The 11987-nt window shown below is 38.4% G+C and overlaps 2 non-coding genes across 2 annotated transcripts; both read right to left on the bottom strand.

The window, feature by feature from the left end:
* Positions 1-5347: 5347 nt before the first annotated feature.
* TRNAD-GUC (transfer RNA aspartic acid (anticodon GUC)) lies at positions 5348-5420 on the bottom strand. The gene has a single exon. It is a non-coding gene; the product is annotated as a tRNA-Asp (tRNA).
* A 600-nt stretch (positions 5421-6020) lies between these two features.
* Positions 6021-6127, bottom strand: LOC149022168 (small nucleolar RNA R71). The gene has a single exon (XR_016172618.1). It is a non-coding gene; the product is annotated as a small nucleolar RNA R71 (small nucleolar RNA).
* Between the last annotated feature and the right edge of the window lie 5860 nt (positions 6128-11987).

The following is an 11987-nucleotide window of genomic DNA, read 5'->3' as shown; positions in this document are numbered from 1 at the left end:
TAATCTATGCAGTTAAGGAATAACTGTCCTTACCTTCTAATTCGCAAAGGAACTTAGAGAATCAAGTAAGACCTTGACTAAACCTAAGAAAAGAGTCTTAAACAAGTGTATACTATGAGTTAGGAAAGATACATGGAAGGAAAGATTACAATTCAATCAAAACAGACCAAGAATGGGGTTACATAGATTATGACGGAAAAATATAACATGATCAAGGGTAAGGGAATAAAATTAATAGGTTACGATTCTAGTAAAGAAAATAAAGTGAGAGTCTTCTAACATGATCAAAATAGGGGTTCTTGATCTTACCCAAGAAATTAGGGTTTCACCCTTTTTGGTTCCCATGAAAAAGGTTGAGATCACAGGAGGAAGGGAATTGATGATAGGCCAATTACAACAAGAAGAATTAAAGAATATTGAATTTAGATCAACCTCCACATTACCCATGAGGTTTCCCTCACATGGGGGTTTTACCAAAAGGTTCCCCTGATGACCACACAAGGTTAGGGTTTCCAGGATTCAATTGGCAAGGGTTGAGATCATGATGATGATCTTGGATCTCAAGGAAGATGATGAGATCATGGAATAGATGGTTGCAAGAATGCAACATCATCTTCCTGATCTCAATCAAGAACAGATTCAAGAAAAGAAAAATCAGAAATAGAGAGGAAAGAGATCATACACATACCTTTGATGCAGGAGGATGAGGATTGCTTGAGTTCTTGCGAGATATCAACCAAGGATGCAAGGGAAGCGATTAGATTAGGGTTCTAACTCGTTCCAGAGGCTTAGGAGGCAAATGAGGCGTGAGTATTCCCGAGATTAGATTTAAATAGAGTAGCCACGATGCAAATTTCAAAAACAGAATCAATTGGTCGATTGATTGGTCGATTGGTCCAGTCGACCAATCAGAACAGCAACTTCAAAACAGGGAATTGAAGGCTCAGATCAGGTCCAAACATCAAGGGGTTTTGCACACACCTAAAGTGACATACCTAGTAGGTAGAAATGCCTTCGAACCAATACAGAGAGCACTCCAAGTCCATCAACTAATCCAATCTTTATCAGTGTGCAGTTTCCATAGCAGGGGCACTGACATCCATACTCAAGGATTCCACTCCAGCCATCAAGTCTTCAACTGAAATGGCCCAAAGTTGACTCCTTGCCTTACTTCGGGTTGCTGGACCTACAAACAATAGGGTTTCCAAGTCAGGGTTAGGGCTGGGTTTCACAAGGGCAGGTTCTTTTGGCAAGAATGCTACCCGTCCAGTCAAGCTCCACTTTATTGCGCTTGGAAGGCACAACCCAACCGGGAGGATGGGAAATAGAAAGAACATGAAAATGTACAAAAAGAGGAAGAGAAGGCGTGATGCCAAATTCAAAGCATAAACCCAAGAAGCCGACGATGAGACGCCAACTATTGGGAAGAAACATTCCAGGACAAATGTCCCAATGATTCAGAATGGCTGCAAACAATGGATTGAAGAAAGGAAAGCGAACCCCGCTTTCCAATGCATCTATATACAGGGAAAGTTCACCCGGAAGGGTCGAGTTGACTCTCTCATCAGATTTGGGAGCCCTAAGATGGTACGAAGAAGGAAAGTCAAAACCCTGGACAGCTAAAGGAAGATTTTCTTCATTATAGGAGGAAGCAACAGAATCAGGTCCACCAGCGGATTTGGTAGGTTGTCTTGACTGCCCAGAAGACTCGGCAGTCACCTTAGGAGTCATGGATGGTCTAGACTCAAGAAGGGCAGAAGAAGTCTTAGTTTTTTCTTCTACTCTTTTTGGCTAACTTCAGCGAAGTCACACCAGAGAGCAGTTAGGGTTTTATTGTCACTATCCGACTTGCTCGGAGGGGATAGAAACAAAGGCCTCATCGCCACTATCGCTTTTACCGGCGCTAGGCACAGGGGAAGTCTCAGAAGAAACCCTACTATCTTCCATTACTAAAAGGCCTGATGGTGGTTTCCAGAGAAAAAGAAACCTGGAGATAGAAATTAAACTTTGCAAAGGGATCAGTAAACTTACTGAATCACTGAGGCAGAGAGCTTGAGAACGAGAGAATTGTAAAAGCGCGAAGAAGACGATGTATCAAAATTCCAGACAAGAAGAATGAAACCTACGAAGACAACGAACCGCTTTTAAGCACCCGCACGAGTGTTCGAGGACGTGAACGATCGAGATTAATTCGGCATCAACGATCGAGATTTGAAGACGGTTTGAAAGTTTGAACTCACGAATCCAAAATAGGCGTTCAGAAACCATCTTTTTGATTGCGTGAGCCACGATAGTTTCAACTGTAGGAGGATGCGTGGTGGCACCCTCACAATGCTCGAGGAAAAAGCGACATAATCGCATTTCACATATTAAATGTAAAATGACATTTAATGGGTTATGCAAAGACTATTACTTGACGAAGAACCCAGTTAAAAACCAAGCCCTTGGGATCGACCGAACGCTTGGTCTAGGGGGCTCTTGATATGGAGAAAATATGATCGACCTTGGTTCATTCTTGGTTCGACCCTCGACCCCGGTCGAGACGAAAGGAATCGACTCGCTTCCGAGCGAGCCAGGTTCAGGAGGTAGCTTGCTAAGGAAGAAAACTAAATCAGCCACAAGCACGCCCTAATCCGATACTTTTGGAGTAGATTAATCAACCTAATGACGGCTAGCAGTTTCCGGCGGCTGTCACTCATCACTATCATATGGATAACCTTCAGATAACAGTCGGGTTATCCTAGGAGTCCTCTACTAGTCCAAACTAGTAGAAGTCAATCACTCAACGGATCTATCTATTGAGATCCAACGACTATCCGAAGAAGGCTCAAATACATCCAACGAAGAAGATTCGAAGGTACACTCTATATAAGACATTACCTCCCCACAAAGGAGAGGACGGACGAAAACACTCAGATGCTTACTATCTGAATCGTATTCTTGTTATTCATTCCTTAGCTCTATGCTCTAGCAGAGTCGTTTGTGATTAAGTTCATCAAATGACTTAGCCTTCGGAGGTGGACTCCCAATCCCAGCGGTCGGGCCACATCTGACGCTTTATTTTGCAGGTCATTCTTAGGAGATCTAAGGGCTGAGCAGATTTTGGACGCATCACTCGTCAACTAAAATTTCCAAATTCCTATGTTGATCTATGCTTATGCACCTTCAATTTAGTTTTTATACAAATACTAAAAACACAATGATCTACAACCAATGGAAATAGTTGATATGTATCCTGACTTAATGGTTTTCTAATGAAATCCTTTAGGTTTTATTTAAATAAAAAAAATCCCAAGAGAGTCCATCCAATATTTTTCTTTTTTGAGGTTTTTATATGCAAACCTTGCCAAGAAACTCATGACGCCCCCTAGTCGTAAAAAATTATAGATAGATCCATTATGTTAGTCACATTTAGGACCATTACTAGTTGATGATTAGAATCCATATAAATTACAAATATGAAGAAAATACACCTTACACTAAAATGAATTTTAATGCCCCTTAAACTCTATTCCAAAGTTGAACCTTGCGCATAGATCTTCATCATTGGTTGAGTTGAGCAACCGGAAAATGAATGACCCTGCTAAAAATCACCCACCTCCATTGTCACATCCACCCAGTTAGTATTCAATCCACATGAATACTGATAAGCATACATTTATCATTATTTATTTGATTTAATTCCCCATACTTATTTAATTAAAGAGAGCTAATTGAGTATTTTTGTGTATTTTTCAGGAATAAGGAGATTTTGGATATTAGAGATAATATGGAGTAAAGTTGGCAAATATATTAGATATTGGTGGATTTTAAATCATGGCATTCAATCTTGCTGCTCAAGAAATCATGAAAAGTGAGATCTTAGCCAAATTAGAAATAGGTGGAGGTTTAAGGAACAAAATTGGTAATAAATCTGAAAATCGGGTAAACAGACCTACCTTCAGTATTTTGGGCATATCTCTCTCGTATGAGCTTGGATTTTGATGATTCAAGATGCAATGGAACGATATTGAAAATATATACAACTTTCCAGTTTTGAGTTTTTCCACATTACGAAAGAATAAAGATCAAATCGACGGGTAAAGAGAGGGGATTCATTGTGTGCGGGAGACATAAAAGAGAAGCCAACCATAGAAAGGGAGACGGCGAATGCGGCTCTCATCTCTCATTGCTGAAGAAGAAGACCACATCTCTCTCTCTCCCTATGTTTCATCTTTATTTTTCTTATGAACTTTGTAATAATGAGTAGCTAGTTCCTTTTTTTTGGGATGTAGATGAACCATGCTTATTTCATTAATTTGATTGTTCTATCTCTTCTAGTTGATTGTGTTTGAGTTTGGCCAAAGATGTTCTATAGCTCAGCGAACTAAGCGTGCCAAGCTTCCGTGAAGACGATAGTCTTGCGAAGATGGGCCTACCTAGGTTTCCATCTTTATTTTTCTTATGAACTTTGTATAGAGTTATATTGTTTCTGGTCTTTGCATTGGGGAATCGAAATCCCAAAGATCTTCACATATTCATTAGTTTAAGTTTTTGCATTAATTTGATTGATTCTATCTCTTCTAGTTTATTGTGTTTGAGTTTTGTTAAATTCATGTTCTTAGTAACTTAGCCTTTTAGTTCCCCATAGCTTCCCCGTGAATGACGATAGTCTTGCTAGATCTCGCCCTATAGGATTTTATTTTTGATTTTTCTTATGAACGTTCAAATATTGAGTAGCTAGTTTCTTTCTTTGGGATGCAGATGAACCATGCTTAGGATTCATTTTTTTGATTGTTCTATCTTTTCTAGTTGATTGTGTTTGAGTTTGGCCAAAGATTTTCTATAGTCAGCGAACTAGGCGTCAATTTTTAGAGTGAATTTTAGTTTTCGTGAATGTTTTAATCTTGCGATTTGGCATATCTATTTAAGCAATCCCTTTTTACTTTGTTTTGTAGAGTTATATCGGTTAGGGAAAAGCGATTCGATAATTAGTTTAGGTTGTTATCTTTTCATATTCTTAGATATAATTGTATTTAGCACTTTTCAATTGTAATAGATTTAGCATTAGATTGGGTTTTGTTAGGTTCAATTTTTAAAAATCCCCATCATCTTTTCTTTCTTATATATAATTGTATTTAGAACTTTTCAATTGTAATATTTGCATTAGATTGGATTGTTTAAGTTAATTTTTAAAAATCCCCATCCCAAAGATCTTCACATATTCATAGTTTAAGTTTTTGCATTAATTAATAGATTTAGTTTAAATTTAGTTTTTTTAATTCTTAATCTTTCTTTGCTTATTTAACTTCCCATTAGTATCGGCCCATTTTATTTTTGATTGGTTAGCGACACGATTAAGTTTTGGCGCCGTTGCCGGGGATCGAACCCGGGTCACCCGCGTGACAGACGGGAATACTTACCACTATACTACAACAGACATGTGTAACTTTTGTTAGAAAGATCACGTGGATTGCGCTTTAGGTACGTCCTAAACTCTCCCTTTTGCTATAGTTATTTTCTTTTAATTTTACTTATTTAGCTTATTCTTGTTTTTATTCTTCTGTGTGTATGCATGGTCGTCGGTCCCTAAACCCTGAGTTGACTCCACTTGACTTAGAGTTAGAAGAGACTTTGGCCAACCTTAGAAGGCAAAGAACCATGGCAAACTATGAGCCTCCAATGAGGCCCTTGAGTGAGCATTTCATTCCTACGATATATAATCCGGTTTCTTGTATTAAGTTGCCTAACATAGAGGCGGCTCAATATGAGATCAAATCTAGTGTGATTCAAATGCTACCCTCTTTTTACGGACTTGCCAATGAAGAGCCTTATAAGCACTTAGATGAGTTTTTAGAGGTGTCCTCCATAGTTAAAATTCAAAACCTCTCAGTTGATGCTTTAAGGTTACTTCTTTTTCCATTCTCCCTTAAAGATAAAGCTAAGCATTGGCTTCATTTTTTGGACAATGTTAAAATTTCCACTTGGGTAGAAATGCAACAGGAGTTCCTAAAAAGTTCTTCTCCATTGGCCGTACCAATAGCATTAGGAGAGCGATAACGAGTTTCTCCCAACAAGAAGGAGAACAATTTCATGAGGCTTGGGAAAGACTAAAAGAATTACTTAGAAAGTGCCCCCACCATGCTATTCCTAAATGGCAATTGGTTCAATGTTTTTATGATGGCCTTAGAGACCGACATAGGCAAATGGTTGATTGTTCTTGTGGTGGGACTTTCATGCACAAGAATGAGAATGAAGCATGGGAACTTTTTGAGACCCTTAGTGAAAACTCCCAACACCATGCTTCAGTAGCTAGGGCTGAGATTCCATCCATTGGGGCAACCAAAGAGGAGCGGTCTCTATGAGATAAATCCTACCATTGAGATGAGCACTAAGGTTGACTTGCTATCAAAGAAATTGGACCATTTCTTGTCATTAGGACAACAAACCCCATCTCCACTTCCTACAAGTTTCTCTCCACCTAATCAGATTAAAGCATGTGCTTTATGTTCTAGCATATCCATCATGTCAGTGAGTGCTATTTGGCTACACAATACCCTAAGTTTGTTAAGGAGCATGCACATTTGGCCCAAGGAGTCTCTAAATTGGGTAATGATCCATATTCCAATATCTACAACCCAGGATGTCAAAACCACCCCAATTTTTCATGGCAAAACTCAATGCCCAATCCCTCTAATCAAATACTTTATAGGCCATCTCCATTTAATATGCACCAAAATGCCTATAGGAATGAGAAACCATCATCTCCACAACCCTCACATAATTCATCATTTGAGGATAAGGTACTAAAAGCACTTAGTGGATTAGAGCAAAACACTCGATTGTTGCATTCCCATTCTCAGTCCATTAACAAATTGGAAACCCAACTTGGTCAACTAGCTGATGCCATCAGTAAGAGGGAGGTTGGTCAGTTACCTAGTCAACCAATAGGTAACCCTAATCATCAAATTGGGTATAGGAAAGAACAAGTCCAAGCAATCTCTATTGTGACATGCAGTGGGAAGGAATATTATGCACCTTTGCCTACTCCTAAGCCATTGCCCATTGATCTAGAGAGTCGAGAAGAGGTTGATTTGACCCATGAGACTGGCAATGATGCACACAAGCCTAGTAAAGAAACACCACCTGTGAGTATTCCCCATCAATTTCCTTGTAAGGGGTTGCACATTCCGATTGTAGAGGGTCCTACTCCTGAATCTTACACTCCCAAAGCCCCCTTCCCTGAAGCTCTTGAGTTCTCAATTCCAGATTCTATAAAGAATGTATCTTTAAGCCCAAATAGAGATGAAGAGTGCTTTGCAATTAACTTTATTGATGAGGTAGTGGTTGATTATATTCCAAACATGCTTATTGATGATCCCCTACAACATTACTTGCCATTTGGGGAATCTAACCTAAATATTGAGGAAGTCAACACATTGTTGGACTCTTCCACTTCTTTGGAGCAGTCACCATTCACATTTAGATTTGAGCCTCCACCTCCATTGGCTGCTTCTTACTGAGTCTGGCTGAAGACTCTAAACTTAGCGCTTTATGGGAGGCAACCCATATGTTTAGATATTATTTCTTGTTCTTTTTCCTTTATTTTCTTTGTTTGTTGTTAGGTTTTACTGTTTCGTGCTCTATCATGAGTTCAAACATCGGGTACACTCTTTCCTCTATTTGCTTCTATTATTTATCTTACATGCACTGAGGTCATTGCATAATTTAAGTGTGTGGGGGGGGGTGTCAACTTGAGTAAGACTTGTTGATAGTTGGTAGAGCATTGTCACAAAGATAAAAAGTGCCCAATTTTTTCTGGCTTTGGTAAGATAAATGTTTTAATTCCTTGCTTAGATACAAAATGAGAGTATAAGTGTTTTAGAAATCCCATCTGATGTAATGAACACCCTCTTGAGAGAATAGTAATGGGTTTTACATTTTGAGACCGAGGTTGAATCGGAAAATAGGAATTCCAGGTAGTCCAAAAGGTTTGACCATCTAGTTATCTTGTATTGCCTTGTGCTTATGGTGACAAGTTGAGACCGATTTTAGACTATTTAAATGTAAAGTAAATTGAAGTATAATGTGAAAAAAGAAAAAGAAAAAAAAATGCTGAAGTTTAAAGGTTAGACCTCCTTCTTAGTAACCGGGTCTCGGTGTCACCAACATCGTGCCTCGCGTCAAACAGTTGGGGTGTCTTTGGTCCAGTCTTGGCCTGTAGCCTAGTTGGCTTGAGTAAGTAAGTTCGAGGGGTATTCTACACCTAGTCCCTTAAGGCCATCTGGCTTGAGAGCGGCTGACCCAACACTCGTTACATAGGCCATCTAGAAAGCTTAAGAGGCAAGACATTGCACGGACTAGAACTGTGACCATTAAAGAAAGAAGTGAATTAATGTGCTTATAAAGGTGAAATGTCTAAGAAGGTCAATATTGCTTAGATCTTGAGTTCTTGGTATTATTTGGTACATAGTTTAGTCTTATCTGAGGGTGAACTGGTAGACTGAAGATAAGAAGAGACTTCTCGATTGAATTGTTTGCCTAGAGCTAGACTCAAGAGAGGGTGTAAGAGCTTAAGTGTGGGGGTGCCTATATTCCCTTTAATCTCTAGTGGAGTGTCTTTGTCTTGGAATCTATCTTTCTACTCTTACTACTGCCAGAATAATTAGAAGATCACTTAAGAATTTTGTGTGTATATTCTCTGCAAACACTCATGAGACACAACTCGTCCACTAGGGTAACCTAGGGGTTTAAAGGCTTGTTGCACATGCTAAGTACAACCGTGATTCCTACGAAAGTGAGTTAGGTTTTTCTTTCTTTATTTTCTGTATTAGTTTTATTTTTTTTTTGTTTTGCTCGAGGACTAGCAAACACTCAAGTGTGGGGGTATTTGATAAGCATGCATTTACCATTATTTATTTGATTTAATTCCCCATACTTATTTAATTAAAGAGAGCTAATTGAGTATTTTTGTGTATTTTTCAGGAATAAGGAGATTTTGGATATTAGAGATAATATGGAGTAAAGTTGGCAAATATATTAGATATTGGTGGATTTTAAATCATGGCATTCAATCTTGCTGCTCAAGAAATCATGAAAAGTGAGATCTTAGCCAAATTGGAAATAGGTGGAGGTTTAAGGAACAAAATTGGTAATAAATCTAAAAATCGGGTAAACAGACCTACCTTCAGTATTTTGGGCATATGGAACGATATTGAAAATATCTACAACTTTCCAGTTTTGAGTTTTTCCACATTACGAAAGAATAAAGGTCAAATCGACAAGTAAAGAGAGGGGATTCATTGTGTGCAAGAGACATAAAAGAGAAGCCAACCACAGAAAGGGAGACGGCGAATGCGGCTCTCATCTCTCATTGCTGAAGAAGAAGACCACATCTCTCTCTCTCTCCCTATGTTTCAACTTTATTTTTCTTATGAACTTTGTAATAATGAGTAGCTAGTTCCTTTTTTTCGGGATGTAGATGAACCATGCTTATTTCATTAATTTGATTGTTCTATCTCTTCTAGTTGATTGTGTTTGAGTTTGGCCAAAGATGTTCTATAGCTCAGCGAACTAAGCGTGCCAAGCTTCCGTGAATGACGATAGTCTTGCGAAGATAGGGCATATCTAGGAAGACCGTCCCTAATTTACTTTGAAGTATAGAGTTATATCGGTTAGGGAAAAGCATTGGGGATTCTAAATCCCAAAGATCTTCACATATTCATAGTTTAAGTTTTTGCATTAATTAATAGATTTAGTTTAAATTTAGTTTTGTTAAATTCAGTCTTAGTAACTTAGCCTTTTAGTTCCCCATAGTTCGACCCCGTACTTTCTGCTTGCTAGATTAGTATAGGATTTTATTTTTGATTGGTTAGCGACACGATCAAATACCCGAAGGATTGATCCACAGTCACAAAATCAATTTCACGTTAAATCACATACCACTACACATCATAACATAATAATGAGAAATAATCAGTAAAAGATTCCAATGTTTAAGATAATAATAAGTATCAAGAATAATCAAAGGATCTCATATGAATCTCAAACAATGTGGAAGCGAAGTCAAAGGTAGAAACATCTATCCAAAAATGGAAAGTTAAACCAAAAGAAAAAAAGGGGATAAAATCTTCTAAGGTTTACATCAAGTGTCTTTAATTAAGTGATAAATGTGAAACTGAAAGGTCTCAGTTTCTACGATAGTCTCTATCTTCCTAAGCATAGGACTAATTCCTGTATGCACAGTTAAGACATGCACACATGTCACCATGCACGTCATCACTCTAGTAATATGGTATGCCGTATGCATCAGTCAACGGCGTCTCGTATCTTAACGTCGAGGCATCTTAACATTCCATGAAGGACGAGTTCAAAAGAACTGAGTGAGTAATTCAAATATATATATGAGGTAATGCTCTTATATTCTAGCCGATGCAAGTCTCTATCTAGGTAAACGTGCATTAAGATGCAACAGTAGCCTCCTCTAGGTAGTCTCACACAAACCCCAACTGCTCCAACCAAATTGGGTGTCACGATTGAGGTATAGGGATTATAGTCCTCTCATCAACCATGACTGGGGATTAGGCCTAGACTCTCTCACCATGACCATTGGCATGAGTACTGGCGTGTGTCAGGGTAATACCTAGCCCAATGCAAGTCATCTACTTAATCACATCATTCTAGGTTCAAATACCTCTCCCCCTGACACCAAGCACTGGATTTAGTATCCTTCCCTATCTAGAGTAAATATATCTTATGGCTCCAAGCAACTCAAACTAAGCCTCCTCTTAACCCTATTGGTCATCCATACATGATTGGGGAGGGGGGGGGGGGGGAGGCTTTTATGTCCTCTCATGGGTTGGTTACCAGTCTTGAGCACCCATGAGCCCAACCTTACCATATGAAATCCTACCAATAAATGGCCCCCACAATGTGGTTGTGTGCCGTCACGGGTTGGTTACCAATCTTGGGCACCAACCATCCCACATTGCTACCACGAGTTACTTGACATCAATGCCCCCACAGATAGGGTAATGACATGACGGGTGTTACCTAACTATGTTCATCTAGACACCCTAGAGTGGATCTTAAGCTACATGTCCATACTAGGGTTCCTAGGGAGATGGTTGTACCACAACCCAAGTCAAGTCCATTGTTATTCCAATTCAATCACGTCACTTTTTAATTCATCAAAGCAATAAAATAACATAATTTCAAAATTTTACATGAATGTAAAAATCATATAACATTAGCATAGAAGTCATTATGCATGTTCAATATCTAATTAGATTTCAAAGATAAACATATAAAGTTGAATTTCCTCACCTTTCAAGTAAACTGTACCCTTTTCAAAGCAAAACAAAAGATAGTTTAACACGTCCAAAATAGTCCTATTTAAATGTTGGTTCAAATTAGAATTAACCTTGGAAGTCAAATATCGAAATTAGATTGAAATCCAAAATAGCAAAGGGTTGCCTGAAAGGGTTACCAAAGGAGACCATTGCCAAGTGACCCTTGTTAGTATGTGGACAACAAACTGACAAGATCATAGACAACTTTGAGTTAGGTTTCAAACAGCTTCCAGAACAAACAGGATTTTCTAGAAACTCCTAGGAACAAGATCTAACCACAACAAGCATTCAAAAACTCGAATCTAAATAGTAATCTATCGAATCATAAATTAGGTCTCTCCAAAATCTATCAATGAAGAAATCGGCATAACAAAGTGATTGTAGAATAACTCCAAAATCAATATAAAAATAGGGTTTAGGTTCCCCATTATTACAAATCTCTCCACAAGGTTCTTCCTTCAACGAAAGATCAAGAGATGAGCTATACTAAAGAAGAAAGTAACTAACCATAGGATTTGAGGTTAGAACACAGATAACTCTCCAAACGATCTTCACAATGATCACTTTGATGTAGTTTGATGTTCTCCGACTGATGAGGAGTATAATAATACGTTTTAGGTCAAATTTGGTTCAAAATAGAAAATCCCAAAAATACCA

This window comes from Hakea prostrata, chromosome 3, assembly GCF_041222555.1.
Source record: "Hakea prostrata isolate BN-2017 chromosome 3, UWA_Hpros_2, whole genome shotgun sequence".
NCBI lineage: Eukaryota > Viridiplantae > Streptophyta > Magnoliopsida > Proteales > Proteaceae > Hakea > Hakea prostrata.
This window is presented reverse-complemented; position numbering and strand designations above follow the sequence as displayed.